The following is a 17,899-nucleotide window of genomic DNA, read 5'->3' as shown; positions in this document are numbered from 1 at the left end:
TTAACACTGATGTTTATTGCAACATTTGTACAAATGCATATATTGCCTGTAATATGTGTAATTATTTGTATTATTTAAACGAAAAGAGGTAACGTTAGGGTTGTGTTTTAAATTTCGTTTTGTTATAACGTTAAATAGAATAACGTATAACGTGCAGTGAATAATCAATATGCGTTGTGCATGAACCACATTTGTGTCCCTATAATGTTTAATTTATTTAAATGAAAACGAAAAGAGGCAGAGTAGTGTTTTATAACATATTTCGTTTTATTGTTGCTTAAAATGTACATACAGAGTAACAGAGATAACCGGAGTAGCAGAGCGAGCTGAGTGACCTTTTAAGAACGCGCTGTACCATTTGCATGTAGGAGTCGCACATGGCAAGTACAAACTTTGCGTACTTAATATTGAGAAAAGCCTAATGTCGGCGCTTGTCTTCTTGTGACAAACATGTCGAGGAGCAAGAACAAGATCTGCTGTATATGTCATCCATTGTAGTTTACTATGTTCTTCTTCGCGCGAAAATGACGTCGATCGAAACACCACGCCCATCAAGTAAGGGTACTGTTGGCAGTGGAAACGCTAGCCAGATCATGGTTAACAGACCCGAACCGTACCGTACTGTACCGTACCGTACTGTACTGCTCAGTGGAAACGCGCCATTAGTACTTATAAAGCACATATTAATGCCTTATTCTGCATGACCATAATGTACATTTCTTAATCCACCCAAACAACTCCCTTACTAACTATTAATAAGCAGTAATTAGGAGTGTATTAAGGCAAAAGTGATGGTAAATAGTGAGAATTGGACCCTAATCTGAAGTGTGACCATCTGGTCTGAAGATCATAATACTTAAAAGTAAGTATATGGGATTTTTTTTCACCCATTTTACCGTATTGAATAGAAATGATGGCTGTGAAACTATCACCTCTGAGATCATCAAGATGAGAAACGACTCGATGAAAAAGAAAGGATTCATATAATCACAATCATTTGTGTGTCTCTGTTTAAAAGCCTGAGTTGATCTTTTGTTTTGGCGTCTCACTTGAACAGCCGCCAGTTCATCTAACAAAAGCCTTTCTAAACAGGCTTGAAACACAATACACTAGTTTGAGGTGCAAATCAGATTATCCTATTGATCCTGTGTTGTTTTATTGCCTCTGTAAATTTTGTTTTTCTTCAGTAATGGTCGTTTTATACAGGCCAATGAACACCTTTGGCAGTTAATTAAGCGAAAAGTGAACAAGTCTTGAGTCGTAAAGTCTTGAAGGAACGGTATTTAATCAAGTCACAATGTGCAGGATGTATTTGTAATTTTCTTTTTTCACTGTCGGACTGTCCTCATGGTTTACTTGCATATCTTTCATCTGTGTGTTTACACTTCATCTTATTATATAGCTTTTCTGATATATTTTTAAAGCCAGTTGATATGGCACTAAACCCCATCAATACGACAAAAAAGTGTTTATTTATTCTGTATATCTAGGTCAAATCAGACTGAGACTGTGGGTTAATTTCACTGCAGTTTCTGCGTCTTTGCACTGCATGTCGAGTGTTTTATTAGCATCATGTGTCTATCAGCACAGATAAGAGTCGAGCAGGAGCTGTTGACACATTTCATAAAGGCCTGACACACACAAAGGCCTGTCAAACACGGGGCTTCTGTAAGCAAACACACTCCACTGTCACAGTGTTTAATAAGGCTCTCTGTGTCAGCCAAACGCCACCCGTGGAGATCATCCACACTTCACATCTGGAGAAGCAGAGAGTCTGTCCAAACGCCGCCTGCTTGTGTTTAAAGTCCCCATGAAATCAAAATTGAAGTTCTTTGTCTTTTAGTATGAATTTGTCAGCCTTAAAGTTATGCTAGTGTGCTCCAAAACAATTATAAAATTCACATTTAGGAGATATAAGCATTGAAAACAGTTTCTCACTACCGCCAAATATGGATCAATGATTTTCTGTCCAATCAAATGCTCTCTAGCATCTGAAGCTCCGCCCCCTACACAATAAAAAGACGCTAATGCTGCAGCCAAAAAAACAGAGCGGATCATATGATCGAGTCGCTCAGACCAGAAAACGTATTGGACCTGTTTGATATTCTGCACAGAATGCTGTATGTTAAAGTGATATGGAGGAGATCAGGAGGAGAAACGGTTAGAGATTAGGAGGAAACTGTGGCTTTATCAAGCTCAACGGCTCTGGAGGACCTGTATAAACTAAAGGCTATTGGCTATTTTTAAAAAGGGGAGGGGCTGTTTGATATGCCCCGCCCCGTTTTTCCTGTTTCAGTGGAAATTACATCAACACATTAAATAATGCTGTGCGTTTCAAGGCACTTCAGTGAGCCTTTAACAGTCTTATGTTCTTATGTTCTATCACTCATGTGCATCTTTGTTGTGTGTGTGTGTCTGTGTGTGTGTGTGTGTGTGTGTGTGTGTGTGTGTGTGTGTGTGTGTGTGTGTGTGTGTGTGTGTGTGTGTGTGTGTGTGTGTGTGTGTGTGTGTGTGTGTTTGTGCGTGCGTGCATTTCTTGAAAAGATCATTTTTAGGAATTATATTTTTTGCACAAGTCATCCAACCAGAATCATTATTTTAATTGTTATATTACACACTATTTCAAGCCCTAATCATAGCACCGCTAAGGGACAAAATGGTGAAAACTGTCAATATGGTTTTTATTTTTTAGAAAGAAAAGAAACACAAGGCAGATGGCCAATGGGAGTGCCACAGTTAGTCGGCACTTGCCCTCAGGTGAATGCAAATAGTTCTTGTTAACCCGGTTTGGGCGCCCTTACGCCTTTATCTATGTAAATGCTATTAAACTGCCAGAAAGTGAAGGCGGTGACTTGTGTGTTCAGGATATGCCTTCGGAATTTTGTGAGACATAGTACCTACATTGAATATTGACATACAGTTGACAAACATTGAATCTGAATCCCAAATAGGGAGTTGAGAGATGTTTTAACACCATAGTAACTTCATAGTAATACTCTGGCAACCACCCAAAACACCCTAGCAACTGCATTGTAACACTCGGGTAACCATCCAAAACGCCTATAGCAATTGCATAGCAAGACTATGGCACCCACCTAAAACACCCAAGCAACTGCATAGTAACAACCCAAAACACCCTAGCAGCTGCTTAGCAACACTCTGGCAACCACCCAAAACACCCAAGAAACTGCATAGCAACACTCTGGCAACCACCCAAAACACCCAAGAAACTGCATAGCAACACTCTGGCAACAACCCAAAACACCCAAGCAGCTGCATAGCAACACTCTGGCAACCACTCAAGCAACACTCTAGCAACCACCCAAAACACCCAAGCAGCTGCATAGCAACACTCTGGCAACCAGAGATGAAGGTTATTGAAGGTTATTGGCAATTTCTTCAGGATGGTGTGGAGGTCAAGCAAGTTTGCATGTGAGATGATAGAATGACAGAAATGAGTCTGGCTCTAATGTGATACTGAAGACTGCAGAGATGGGTTTGCAGACTAGAGTACATTAAAGAGCTGCTTTAATTCAATAACCCTCCACTTCCAGATACCATGTCACGGCTCGTTTTGATGAAGTACAGCAACAAGCGTATCCATGCTTGCACGAGAACAAGAGGATAGCACAGCGAATGATCTGGTGAACAAACCGTCCTGGTCATTAATGGAGTGTTTTATTAGCTTAAAGCCACCTGGAATGGAGTGGAGGGCCTGTGAATTGGCTGGGCAGAAATGCAGTGTGTGTGCGGCGTGAAGCGAGGCATTTGCGCCTACTTTCCAATGGTCTGATTCATTTTCTGCATGAAAGGCTTTCAGTGAGCTGACTACAGCAGCCGCTAGCCTGCTCAGATTTATGGGCTATTAAAACAGCAGGGTATCTGACCACTACACCAGCAGCACACACACATATGAACACCATCCACTCCCAGACTGCATGGACACACCCTTACACACCATCGTCCATCCACTGATCAACCCCGGCTCACTTCATCTCTCCATCCTTTCCTTTCACTTTCAGTTCCCAGATTTAAAAATTGTATTCGTCATGAATAATGTTGGCTCCTTGATGAATTGCTTTTTTTCCTCTCTTGTAAATGCATAAATGTAAATGTAAGTAATAATAATAAAATGAATAGTAAACAAGGCAATGAGTAGCCAAACATACAGAGAACATTTCCTTTATTGTTTATTGAATTCTAATCCTTCATACTTGTCCAACCGCTCAAACACACGACACCCTTTTCTACTAAAACCGTAAAACTTTTTATGCATTTTGGCCGTTTATTTACACGACAACAGCGTTTTGGACGCCCGAAAAATGAAAACTTTTGAAAACGGGTTCAAAGTGCACGTTTCTGAAAACGATTGTCATCGTCACCGTGTAAACTACAAAAACACGAATTTGTGTAAACAGTGACGTCATGCGTATTGGCCTGGCATGAATAATACAGTGTTTTTAGTAGTTTTTCGTGGATCCGTGTGAACTGGGATCGTTTTGACAATGGTGTCGTCTCTGTACGCAAAACTTTTCAGTTTTTACATCGTTTTTACTTAAATTATTTGGTGTATTTCTGAGTGAAGTTGACCTTTTCTTAGAACAACACGCTTGTTGGTCTTGGAACAATATTCTAATCGACCAATCAAGTTTCAGGGTTAGTCTAAGCGTGTGTTCGTACTTGGCAGGTTTGGTTTGATTAAAACGAAACCTGGTGCGATTGCTCTGTTAATGCGGTTCATAAGTGTGAACGCTGCCATCCGAACCCTGTTGTGCACCAAAAAAGCGGACAGAGAGCGCTGTCGACAAGTAGCGGACACTTTAATAAAGTGCACAAGAAAACTGAGGTGCAGTTCGACTGAAATATGAACGCAACACGGACCAAAGACATCTAAACGAACCAAAAACAGGACGTGATGTCACAAGATGCAACCCTAAAAAGGGCAGAATGCTTTAGCATACCTGTTTTTTCTCGTCATATTTGCGATTTTGCCCATCACAGTTCGGTACATGATCAGAACCGTGTCAGATCTTCATTTGTGTGTGACGGAGGGATTCCTGCCACTGTTTTGACTTCTTCGTACATTTTATAAGTTCTTTACGAGTTCATATACAGCGAGCGCATTTAGCGAAATATTCGTCATAAAAGCCATAAAAGTTTTGTGTCTTTAGGTTCAGTGTTTATAATGACGGTGTAAACGCTAAGCGGACCAGGGGCCGGTTTCACAAAGCTATTTTAGACCGGTCTATAGTGTTAGACAAGTCTAAAATGTGCTCATAGACTAGTCTAATGCAAGTTAGACTGTTTCACAAAAATAAAGACTGACTTAATTTAGACCAAAAAAATGAGACACCTTACCCCCAGGCTAACTTACCCCCAGGCTAACTTAGGTCTAATGCCGCGTTCCAGGCAACCTGTAACCCGTGTTTTTCCAACTCGTAACTGGGAGTACATCGTTCCAGGCAACCTGTAACCAACCTTATACCCGTGAAAGTGCACTGGAACGGCAGTCAAACCCGTGACTTCCCACCCGTGAACTCGTACTAGATCGATGTACTCCCAGTTACGAGTTAGAAAAACACGGGTTACAGGTTGCCTGGAACGCGGCATAAGACTCTGTTACCTTGGCAACCAGCAGTAACAATCAGTTACATTACAAACAGCCAAAAGAAAAGGGAAAATGGCTCATAATTTAAACATTTCTTCTTGTTACTACATTCTCCGCTAAATTTCCCAAGTAAAATGTCCTTGTAACTGTTACACTCCTCCAACAAACACATATGTTCCGCTGGGGTAAACTGCACTAAGCGGTTGAATGCGCTTACTCGATCCGCCATGTTTTTTGTTTTGAAAAGTGTCTTATTTTACCCAGAATGCATTGCAGTGTAGTCCTACTTAAGATAGTCAGAGTCTTAAGTGGTTTATGCAACGGTCTGATTTAGATGTCTATCTGAAGTCTGACTATCTACTATATCTAAGCCATAGTCAAAGTCTATCTTTGTGAAACCGGCCCCAGGACTAAATGTATATTTTATTTTATGCTCCGGACCAAAAGAACCAAGAGAGCCGAACTGTGTGAACACACCTTATACGAGCTTATCAACCAATGATTTGCTTCTGATTCTAAGTGTATAGGGTAAGTGAAAACATTAAGGATGTTGCATAGAAATGTTATTCAAGGACCATGTGTATTTGTGGAACATGTCCTGCTTGGCAAATGGTGCTCAAACACCAACCCCAATGGCAAACATGTGGCTCCTTAACACACTCTTTGTCCTCAGAAGCATCTATTTACATGTTTGCTCAAAAGCTTCCTTTGGAGAATCAGGCCAAAACATGTCGTAACTCAATTGCTCCGAGCCGGTCTCTTTCAATTCTTTTAGTTCCTCAATCTGATTAGATTGGACCAGCACAGAGTAAGTCTTTTTAAAGGCTGATCTCCAATCAGCTCTATTGGCAAGTTGATCTTGTCTTGAAGTTTATCTTGTCTCCCAACCATACTGCAACTTCATTATCTCTGGGAATTATGGGAGGGCTTGTGGGAGAACGGGGAATCTCACAAAGTGCCCCTTAGCTCTATGAATAGCTCTGATCAAGAACATAATGCTACAGTAAGGACTGAAAGGACATGAACGTCCTCTGATACTTGATATCATGTTCACAATAATCCTTCTCAGTGACTTTGATTTTGCTTAGCAGGGCGAGTTCCTGGATCAATCCTTTTTTTTTAAAGCAAATATGAAATAATTCTTCCAAAAATTAAAACATTATTCACTCACGCTCATGTTGTTTCAAAACCACATGCTTTTATTTCTCTATGGAAAACTTTTTCTTTCTTTTTTATACTTTTTCTACAGTCAATTCTGATCATCAAGGCCCTGTTTCACAGATAGATTTGGATTTGCATTGAAAAAAGGTGTGAAGCAGTAAAGTTAACTGATGCTAAAACCATTGGAAACCAATTGCATTACTTGAAATAAAATAACAGTAACTGAAATATAATATAAAAAACTTCAAACTTATTTTATTTCAGCTAGTCGCCATAGCAACATTTATCATTTTTTATTTCGTTTAACTTGATGTTCCATCTCTATGACTGATAGACCTGTGAAATCCCTAGAAATACAGGAAAAAAAGAAGCTAAGATTTTTGTGAAAAGCCCAATCCGGAACACTAAGCCTAAACCAAACACTACAATCTGATTGGCTGACAAGTATGTTGTTCCAGGACCAACAAGGATGTCCAGGAACGTGTCCTATAAAACCAAAGATCTTTTATTTTCAGCATGTAAGCGAAGCTTTGAAAAACAATAACTCATCTGCAACACATCAAAGAATCGATGGCTGAATATGCACTTTCAGTTTACCACAAATGACGCATTTAATTTACAAGTGACAATGTGTTGTTGACATTGTCTAGACACACATATTGAATCACATGTGCAGTCACGCAAGACTGTGAGAGAAAATGGTCTTGTGTTTAGTCGATTAACTGTAATGCAAATGATAAAACATTGTACAGAGTCAAAGACGGCGTGTTTGATATATCCCTGTGGTTCGGGATTCATTAAATGCAACAACAGAAAGGGGTTCGTTTCCATTGCAAAAGACTCAAGAAATCCTGTTCGTCCAGTTAAACGACTAGATAAGTGTCGTATTTCATAAGGACAGACTGTTACAATGACCTGAATTCCTCTTGGTATAAATCCCCCGGTATTATCACTAAACTATGGGTTTCACTGCACGTAAGTACTAGGCTAGTGGTGCTTGAAACCTCCTTATCGTCAATCATCCAATCAACAATACAGTGGTTTTCTTTGCCCGTAGCTCAAATAGAGGAAATCCAGGCGTCTCGCCTCCATTTCAGGCGATGCTAGTGTTCTCGCTGCATGCCGTGAGTGAGAAGTCTTGTGCGACTGCCTTTGCAACCATGTGTGAGAACAGCACTTTGGTGAGACGGAGCAGATGCACACAAGCAACGAGGTCATACAGTTGTGACTGTCTCCTCCAGCCCTGTTGCTTAATCCTCTTGTACTCGTTTACAGGTCACAGGCAGTCTGTGCAATAATGTTCCCTGTTTACCCTTGAAAACACTTGCCTGTTTTATAAAGTCATTTACTGTTGGTTAAACAAGCACTTTAGGCGTTAACAGCGCTTTTAACCTTTCACACTGGGGCTTTTTACACTGCGCTTCACCTTGGGTTATTGTCCTGTTAAACCCGGGGCTGAGCTTGAGTAAAGCAACGTTTCACGCTTGTAATGTGCACCGGCGAATTGCGACTCTAAAGAAATGTTATTTTTAAGAACAGACGAACAATCATAAACTTACCATGCATTCAAAATGGACAATTCTTATTTTTTTATGCAATATTGCAGGATTTAATATAAAGGATTTATCCGTGCCGGTCATTCTTTTTTTTAAATTCATGTGCCTCTTAATCTTGGATCAAAATAACTTCCCCTCCCTCTTGAGCGACATCTCTTCTCTGATGATGCGTTTACTGGCGTGAAGGCGGGGCAACCTGTCACTCACATGATCGACCAATAGCAAACCACAACCATCCAATCAATTCCCCAAGGACAAAATCAAGCCCTGGCCTACATTTGTTCTTGTTCGAGAAGCCATTTCATTTATTCGCTCACTGAAGTGCCTTGAAATGCGAAGCATAATTTAATGTGTCGATGTAATTTCCACAGAAACAGGAAGACAGGGCGGGACATATCGAACAGCTCCTCCCCTTTTTTTAAACGATTTTACAGCTCCGCCAGAGCCGTTGAACTCGGTAAAGCCGCAGTTTCCTCCTAATCTCTAACCGTTTCTCCTCCTGATCTCCTCCATATCGCTTTAAAATACAGCATTCTGTGCAGAATTCAAACGGATCGGATATGTTTTCTGGTCTGAGCGACTCGATCATATGATCCGCTCTGTGTATCGTGTCTCTGGACCAGAGCAGACTTCATTTACCACAATGGAAAGCACCCTATCCTCTATATAGTGCACTATGTGCCGTTCACCATGCAGAAAGTAGTAAATGTGTGAAGAGTGACCGAGTTTTTGCGTCTATTATAGTGTAGGGGCGGAGCTTCAGATTCTAGAGAGCATTTGATTGGACAGAAAATCTGACGAGAAGCTGAAGTGCAGAGTGATGTCACCAAAATCATTGATCCATATTGGCGGAAGTGATAAACTGTAAGTTTTCAATGCTTATATCTTCTAAATGCGAATTTTGTCATGGTTTTGGAGCACACTAGCTTATAGATAACAGTAAGGCTAACATATTCATACAAAAAGCCAAAGAAATTAAATTTTGATTTCATGGGGACTTGTCACAACACAAGAAAAGACTATCACAACCTCCATTTCATGCCAACATTGCTTACCTCATTAAAAATGCACATGCTCTGTATATGTCACAGACACTTTCACACGCTGTGATTAGTTTCACCATCTGAGAGAAAATAAAAATTACCCATAACTCAGTTTAAATCATGAAAGAAGATAATGCAGGGTTACTTTAACACATAGGCTACTGTGTTTACAAAATGCACTCTTAAAAAAGTTTCCAAAAGGGTATTTTTTGCAGTGATGCTGTAGAAGAACAATTTTTGGTTCCCCAAAGAATCTCTCAGTCAAAAACAGTTCTTAAAATAACCTTCTTTTTTTTGCGTGTGTGAAGAATTTTTTTATGTTTTTTTTTTTTGTGTGAAGAAGCTTTTGTGCAGTGGAAAGATTACATGTGCGTCAATTAAAGGTTCTTCATGTAAACAGTGATGCCAAAAATAACCTTTATTTTAATTTAAGAGTGTGTGAAAAGCCCAAATTATTTAAAATCAAACTCAGTACTAAGTTTGTAAATATTTAGCTTTAACTACAAATGAAATGGAAAAGATCAGAAAACAATCAGACGTTGAGATTAAACAGAGAATTTGAGGAGAATTCGTATTAAGGAAGGAGGGGTGAAAACACATTAAATAGAGTGGAATGGCGCGCGCCAAGAAGCTTTACCACTAGCGCTCGCGCGCGCTGCTGCAGTTGCCAGGGGATCGCGAAGGGGAGGGGTTATGATTGGCTGAAGTGGGTCTGTTGCCTTGGCAACGAGAAAGGGGTTTGGTAGCGTTGCTGTGCGGCGTGATCTGTGCGCAGCGCGGATGGAGGAAACAGTTTGAGGCTGAAACACTCCGACTACTGACGCGCTTCAGCGGAAAACGGGTCCGCGCGCTTGCATGTGAGTAACCAAACCCAGTTCGGAGCTTTCTGTGGTATCGATGGAGTTTATATGTGTGTGACTAGCGCAGAAAGTTAACATTCTACCAGCAAGTTCACGTGAAAAAGCATGGGCGGTTATCAGGCTGAGCTTCGGTTCCTGTATTGTTTCTCAAGTGCTCTTGTTTGTTGTCGTTCACATGTCGAATTTCACGGCATTCTAAAACGGAATCATTTAAACGCGCGAACATTCCATCGCTTCTGCCATGTGCTCGAATCCAGCAAACAACTTCTTTTGTGATCGAGGACACTTGCTCAAGTGTTCTCACGCACTTCTGAGTGGAATACCGATATGTGCAATTATTTTGAGCGTCAGTCTTTGTCTTTGCTTCTGAAATCGAATTCGCGCGAAACAAATCGATTCCAAAAATGTTTCTACGTTCCATTCGTTTGTGACGAGATTCTATTGTCTTTTCATATTTGTAGATGTGAGTAGTTGATGAATAACCTCAATATGAACTTTTTTAAACATGCTTTTTTTATTTATTAATCAGTGTATGTCACACTAAAAGACCATAATATGTGATATATTTGATTCTAGTTCACATCATAATGTTACATTTATATTTATTTGAATTAATAAGGGAAAGTGCATGTTTTAGATGCTGTAACCAATCACCATTTAATTTATTGTTAACTAGTTTAATCAACTTATTGCAGTTCACTTAAATAGTGCTTTGGTGAGACACTTTTTTTAAACCCTATGTTGTTTTTAAACCCCTAATTAATAGTTAAAAAATGCATAATACTTCCGGAAAATGTTTTAAAATAGTTTTGGATGGAGCATATCACATTACTTAATGTCAATAACCCACATTTCTGACTGATTTGCCATCATGTAAATATTTTTAATTGGAATAAAGTGATTTTATTTATGTGGTTTTCATTGGTTTACATAAAGATGTTAGTAACACAACAGCAAGACTCCTAGGGCGCTTTATTAGTGATGGATGGATTAAGATTATCACCATTGGGCAATAATTGTGGTCGAATAACAGTGGTTTTGCTGCGTGTCTTGTTGATGAATTGTGCACATTTTCTAGTGTCAAATATTGTTTTGTGAATTAGATGAGTCAATAAGTGTTCATTTAAATCAGCAGTGGCCTTCCTCCTTATTAGATATTGCAATTTGCATTAGTTATAAAAACAAAAAACGTATTGTTTGATGATCACTGTTGTTTTAGTCTAAATGAAACTATAACGTGTTACAAACGTTGTACTGGAAGTCACAGTCATGGGTTATCTGAGTCATAACACCTACACTCAGTGTCAGGGATGTTTTTAACAGGAAACAATTTGAGTTAACTTTACCCGGTAAATAACTTAGTTCCTCTCAGGTCTCGGTTGAAACATCGAGCCAGTCTTGCAGGGTTTTTGAAAAGAAGCCAGTCCGTTGCCATATGAGCTCCATTCACTGGAAGCTTGACCTCATTGACATGATGCAATCTGTTCACCGGATAATCGCTTTCAGATCAAGTCTGCTCATTGATTGAATATCCTTTGCTACTTTTCCCCAAGGCTCAAGTCACAACAAACTTATTATGCCAATGATCACATCTTCAATTCATAGCCCGTTTTACCTCACATCATTCTAAAGTGATTTTGAATCCCTTAAATCCTGAAGGTCTTGGCATGGCATTACTTCACGAGAAAGTTAACAGCTGTGGGAATTCTCTTCTAATCTTATCAAGATGTTTTTATGACGCTGTGGTCGCATGTATGTGTGTAGAGGTTAATGTCTGAGACACCAGTAATTGCAGCTGGAAAAGTAAGAAACCCCAAAATATTGAGATTTAACACAAATTAAATTCCTTTAAACGGGAACAATAATGTGTAGATGGGATTGGTTGTGTGTGTGTGTGTATTGGTTTCTCATTGAACGGTATTATTATAATGCTCAGCCCTAATTAAGAAGTGATACCTCATTAATGTCAAATAGGTTAACTGAGTTAAAAACATACTTTTTAATTGTGTGGTTGATGGGGTTGTGGGTTGGTAAGTTCTCCAATTTCAACAGATGTTGTTTGTTAACCGCAAGACCCAAGATAAACAGCACACAAAGACGACAAGATAAAAGAAACAACTGCTCAACCTGTTGTTTAACTGCCAGCTGAATAGAGACTCCCAGTTGTAGTGAGTCTTTGGTGCACTTCTGAAAGGTTGTAGTCTTCCACAAAGAACTTTTTTTTAAATTGTGTAGTTCTTTAGGAAACGAGTATAGCGCTTTAAAGAGCCCAGAAACCCAATGCACTGATCTGAAGAGCCTCTAATGAAACATCAAGAAGTCGTTTACTCTCCAAAGAGCCGTGAAGCTCAAATCGAGAATGTATGGAAAAAGTGGGGGGAAAAAACCCATCTTTATTTTAAGAGTGTAAGTGTTTTTGGTCATTAGCCGTCAGGTTTTTTTTTTTTTTTTTTTGGTGGTCTGATTGAAAAAGATTCCAAGTGCACATCATAAAATGTGTTAAAATATATCAATTTGCATTATAAAGCCTCTGACATCATCAATCCTTTTAATTTCTGACCCCCTCCCCTCCAACCACCTGTCATAGAGATTAAACACCATCCAATCAATTCTTTATGCATAAATTTAAGATGCATAATTTTTTTTTCTGCATTCAATAACATGTTTCACTCAAAACATGTCATATTATGGAAGTCATTTTTTTTATTTATTATATAGTTTCACATTCATGAAAGGTGAATGTTTGTATCAAATGAAAGTGTGATCGTGTTCATTTCATTCAATACATTCTTCTATAACAATTGTAAATACCTCTGCAGAAATGTAGAGATAAGATTATATGTAAGATGACCTGGCGGTAGAAGTCCGCCGCCCTCGGGTTGATCTTTGAATTCTGGGATTTTTTTTTTCACGTCCTGGCAAGTTACTGTCCCAGTGAGAGCCTCTTACTGGAGTGAATGGTGAATGAAACCCCTCACTGGTGTGTTTTTAATGGACTGCTCAAGTTAGTGCTTTCATTTCTTTGTCGCCTATACATGACTAAGGCAAAACACTTTTTGAGATGCATTGGAAGCGTTCGGGAATGCCTGTAGAGAACGGAAGTGTTCACTGATGAGGATGTGAATCGGCTGAATGGATATTTCTCCGGATGGGTGTTGCAGAAAATATGGGATGTCCTGTCTTAGAAGTGGAACTAAACACACAAGGGAAACTCTGGGTCTGTCATGTTCCACAACAAGCAAAATATGCCATGCATGTTGAGAACTAACTCTGAAACAATGGCGAATATGCCGGAAGACGATTGAAAACTAGAATTTGTGGTTGCATGTTTTAGTCAGTGATGAAGAAAAGCTTATGTGTGGCTCACTTGCTCATCTTTAGATGGACGTTGAATCATTGATGTGCGTTTATTGAGCTTATTCAATTTTCCTGGTTTCAATGAGATCTCGTTGACCTTGAGACCTTGCGTGCGCACGTGTCCCGACTATAGGGTTGGGCATCTAATTAAGAACCAGTTCTTAAAGTGAACTGGAATTTTAAAACTCAGCATTTCTATGATTCACTTCATCAAAGAAACAACAATCAGAGTCATTATATTGCGTGTGTAATTCTCATCTCTAGTCACGCCTCATCCACCCAGTTTCTGGAATCAGTCACCGGCCGCGTTGACGCTCATGTCTGTTGATGGTATCTGGCCTTTGTTTGCAGGTGACTGTGTAACGCCTGCAGCTGCTCGTCACTTATCAGCTAGACGTCTCCTCCTCCTCGTCCTCCGCCTCCCTATTATCCGTTTTCTTCTTTCCACCCGACCAGGAGGAGGGAAATACCCCAAGATCTCCAAAGGCCGCAGTTGTCTTGGTTACATGTGGCACTAATCCAATAGGTGGATGCTCCAAAACTGGGTTGCAAATGTAAAAATAGTGCTTTCCTCTTGAGCTCAACCTTCCTTGAGCTCCACCAGAAAGGCAGTTTCTTATACTTTGAAGTTTGGAAATATTAATCATCATGATGTGTGTTTAGTCAGAATGCATTGGTCACTTTGGCCAGTTCCATATTTCTTTCACTCTTTTGTCACTTCCCGACAAAGACGGGAAGCTTTTTAACAGTAAATGAACAGCAAATTATATGTGCTGACTCGTCATATGTATCATGTATTGCATACGGCTGTCAATCATTAAAAAAAAAAACCTGAGTGAATTTCATATGCCGATTATTTATTCAGATTTTAAGAAAATTTTGTTATTACATTGTAAATCATTGTATAGACAAAAAGTCTGATTGTCCATAATCCACAGCAATCCATTTTACCGTTGAGATTTGTTAAAAGTCATTCACACCAAATGCGTTTTTTTGCATTCTGGCTGCAATATTTGTTGCTTTTCTACATGCATAACATTGTTTATTAATTATTTAGCACATTTATAAGTCACCAATCGCATTAAATGAATGTTGCATTTACAGTTCCTAGTATTTTATCATTTATTATTAGTGCAGCCACAAGAATGATGGGAAATGTAGTTTGGTCACACACACACTTGAAGAATGGATTTTCAGGCAATAAAATGCATGCAAGTTTATACAGTAAATATTCACCTCAATTGACACGCTTATTACTCAGAAAGTCTGGGCTTAATGAGTTTTTTCCACTGATAATTATGACATTGTGGTGGCGCTCGGTGAGCTCTCATCTCATAAATACAATAATTCCGACATGACTTGAAGGCAGCATAAGTGCGTTTGATAGATTAACTAGCAGGTTTAGGACGAGTCATCCATGGCTCATTAAATTCCTACGGCTGTTTATCTGGGATGAGAGACGCTTTGGTAGTCCCGCATCCGTCAGTTGGTTTGCAAACGGCGTTGTTTGCGGAGAATCCCACGTGGCGGGCCCTCGTCGTGCTTTTCCCTCCCCCCTTCGATCTCCGCGTCTGTCGAGTCTCCGCGCGGGGGATTTGATACATGCTGCCATTAGTGGCCGTTCTCCCATTGAAAGCGATGCTAATGTGACCGTTGGCCTGATTGCGAGGGAGAAAGTGAGGATCTGGACGTGCCTTGTGTCACTGGTAACAATGGCCCTTTGTGTAGGTCACTCCTCGCTGAATACATGGGGTTTGTTTAATTGAGATAGCAATAGGACGGGAACGTTATAGTCTCGGACGAGACTAGATTACACACACCGGTGCAAAAACAAGAAGTACCGGATTGGCAGATAACAGTTTTTTGTTTTTATCTGTGCAACAGTTCAAGACTTGTGTGCATGGTGTTTGAGATGAGTTTTAGGATTGGGATTTGTAAATTAAAGTACAATGTAAACATGTCACAGTGAACCATTCATTAGATGTAAGTCTCAAATGCCTTAACTACATTCTCAAACTACACTAGTCATGCTGAATATTTGCACAATATCGATAGAGTTGATTGTTTTTCTATTATTTTGCTATAAAATAATACATTTTAAATGACACCGGTTCTTGATTCCAAACCCTGTGTTTATTGGTATCAAAAAGAAACCATATTGCCAGAATGACTAGCTGTGTGGTTGCAGCTGGTGACAGAGATATGAGGAAACTCGAATGCTGTTAACCACTGTAAAAACATTAAACAAAAACATTTGTAAGGAGACCAAACTGGGTGATTTAAGTGAGCTCTGAGGTGATTTTTAAGGTCATCTTGTCTGCTAGGGTCAAGTAGTGGCATGGCAAGTCTATTGTCATTTGGGGTTTTAGGGCACGGTGTAAAGTTCACGCTCTTTTGGCTGTCAAAGCAGAATTATTTTTGTGAAATGGTTCACATAGTCACTTCCTCTTGTGTTTGCACTGAAGCTTGTCTTGTCAGTCACATGTAGATTCATGTTTCCAAAACAATGAAGTCGACTGATAGATAGCACACAAAATACAGGAAGTTACTTGAACCATGTTAATTTACAAAAACACAGAACTACATCTGTAAAAAATGTCAGGATACCTTTTAATATTTAAGCTTCTTTGCTGTGTTTGAACTTAAGCGGGCTCTGTAGGTTTAGCCTTGCATACACAGTGAGATCATATAATATTTCCTCTTGATTCATCTCTCTGCTTAACACATTGAGATTGAGAAACAATCTGATAGAAGAAATGGCTCATTTCTTTGAACACTCATTGTAGGATTCAATGAATCTGTGCTTTGGTTAGGTTTCGTTTCAGTATTGACAGCATTTACATTTTATGCTTTTATTCAAAGTGATTTGCATGGCATTTAATGCAGTTTATGATTTCATGCTTTTCATGGAAATTCCCTGTTGTAGTTTCTACATCGGTACAAATCAAATGTTCATTATTGACATTACATGTATTTGTATGTTCAGCAAAATACTGATGACAAAAATCTGTGAGAGCAATGTTTTGTTGCTAACTAGCTCGAAGTATGATTCACGTAGGAATAATATATGCATGCACAATAGACCTTATGCGCCAGAGAAACGAGGGCGCCGCCATCTTTAGAATATTGTCTTTTAACCGTTTTTGCGGTCGCTCTGTATATTTCTATGGCATCGCTGTCCAGGAGTAATTAGCTTTTGAAGTGGATTTACTTAATGTAAAGTTAACGAAAGTTATCATGAGTATTGTAATGTTTAAAGCAGATGTCTTAACAAATGTTTAAACGAGCCGTTCATTAATAAACACGCAAAATCGCTGTGAAAATACAGACCGGAAGTCAGAAGACAACGAGCGCCGCGCTGAAAAGGGGCGGAGCTACATAAGGTCTATAGGAAATGATATGCATGCACAAATAAATAAATAAATAAAATGTTGATTGAAGGATGTACAGCAGGTGTTTTTTTTCTTTATTAATTAATGACTAATAATTTCAATCAATGCATTATAGTGGAAACAATACTTTAAGAAGAGAAGCAAGTTTTTGGACGAGACGTTATGTTTCCGACACAAGACGACGAATTTTGATGCGCAAACAAACTGTGTTTTTGCTCTCGGTTCACTGATCGTTGTTGGAAAATTAGTAACAATTGGGGGTGGGGAGGTGACATTGTGTACGTACGTTGTGTACCTTTTTTACTGAAGGTAAAAGTCGCTGTAATCTTTGCTGACATTGGCCTTATTTAGGGGACGGGACTAGTTTAACATGGAGATGTGGGGTAACGTAATAATAACCAGAGCTTCTCTGTGATTTTAGTCCCGTCCGAATGTGCATCTCAGTGATCATTACGCACAATGTCAGTAAAGATTACGGCGACTTTTACCTTCAGTAAAAAGGTCAGATAAAATCCGCTGTAAAAATGTACGTAAATATTCCATCATTTCCTGTTTAAAAGTAGTTTTCCGCAGTTTTTCAAGTATGGAGACGCTTGATAAAGCATTAAGTTGCGTTCTAGTCGCTGGAACGAGTCTGTGGCAAAACTCAAGTGTTTTCCACACACCATTCAGATCAGAGAGAAGATCGACAGCACTTGTTAGAGGCACGAAACATCTTTTAGCGTTAGACAAGTGCCTATTACCAACACAATCCAATCTGAAGTTCATTAATACATTGTTCGACCGGAAATAACTGTTTTATAAATATAGGTTATATGTGTTTGCGCATGTGATATCAGGAAGCAGCGTAATACACACATGACGACAGGAGTGACGGCGGTGTGTAAATGGAGTTACTCTCCCACTTCTGCTAGTTTTACTG

General features: G+C 39.4%; 1 protein-coding gene across 3 annotated transcripts in view; it reads left to right on the top strand.

Moving 5' to 3' along the window:
* foxn2a (forkhead box N2a) overlaps positions 1–17,899 on the top strand; it is a 63,044-nt gene that overhangs the window by 13,929 nt on the left and 31,216 nt on the right. For 2 of the 3 annotated variants that reach the window (XM_082153450.1, XM_082153447.1), the window contains exon 1: positions 10,066–10,225. The exons of the other annotated variant lie outside the window; for it this stretch is intronic. The gene's annotated coding sequence lies outside the window, so the exon portion shown is untranslated. Of the gene's footprint in view, positions 1–10,065; positions 10,226–17,899 lie in introns of those variants that run through there. 3 annotated transcript variants of the gene reach the window in all.

Source organism: Leuciscus leuciscus (assembly GCF_965113295.1).
Source record: "Leuciscus leuciscus genome assembly, chromosome: 22".
Lineage (NCBI taxonomy): Eukaryota > Metazoa > Chordata > Actinopteri > Cypriniformes > Leuciscidae > Leuciscus > Leuciscus leuciscus.
The sequence above is the reverse complement of the archived record's forward strand: the minus strand, read 5'-3'. Positions and strand labels throughout refer to the sequence as shown.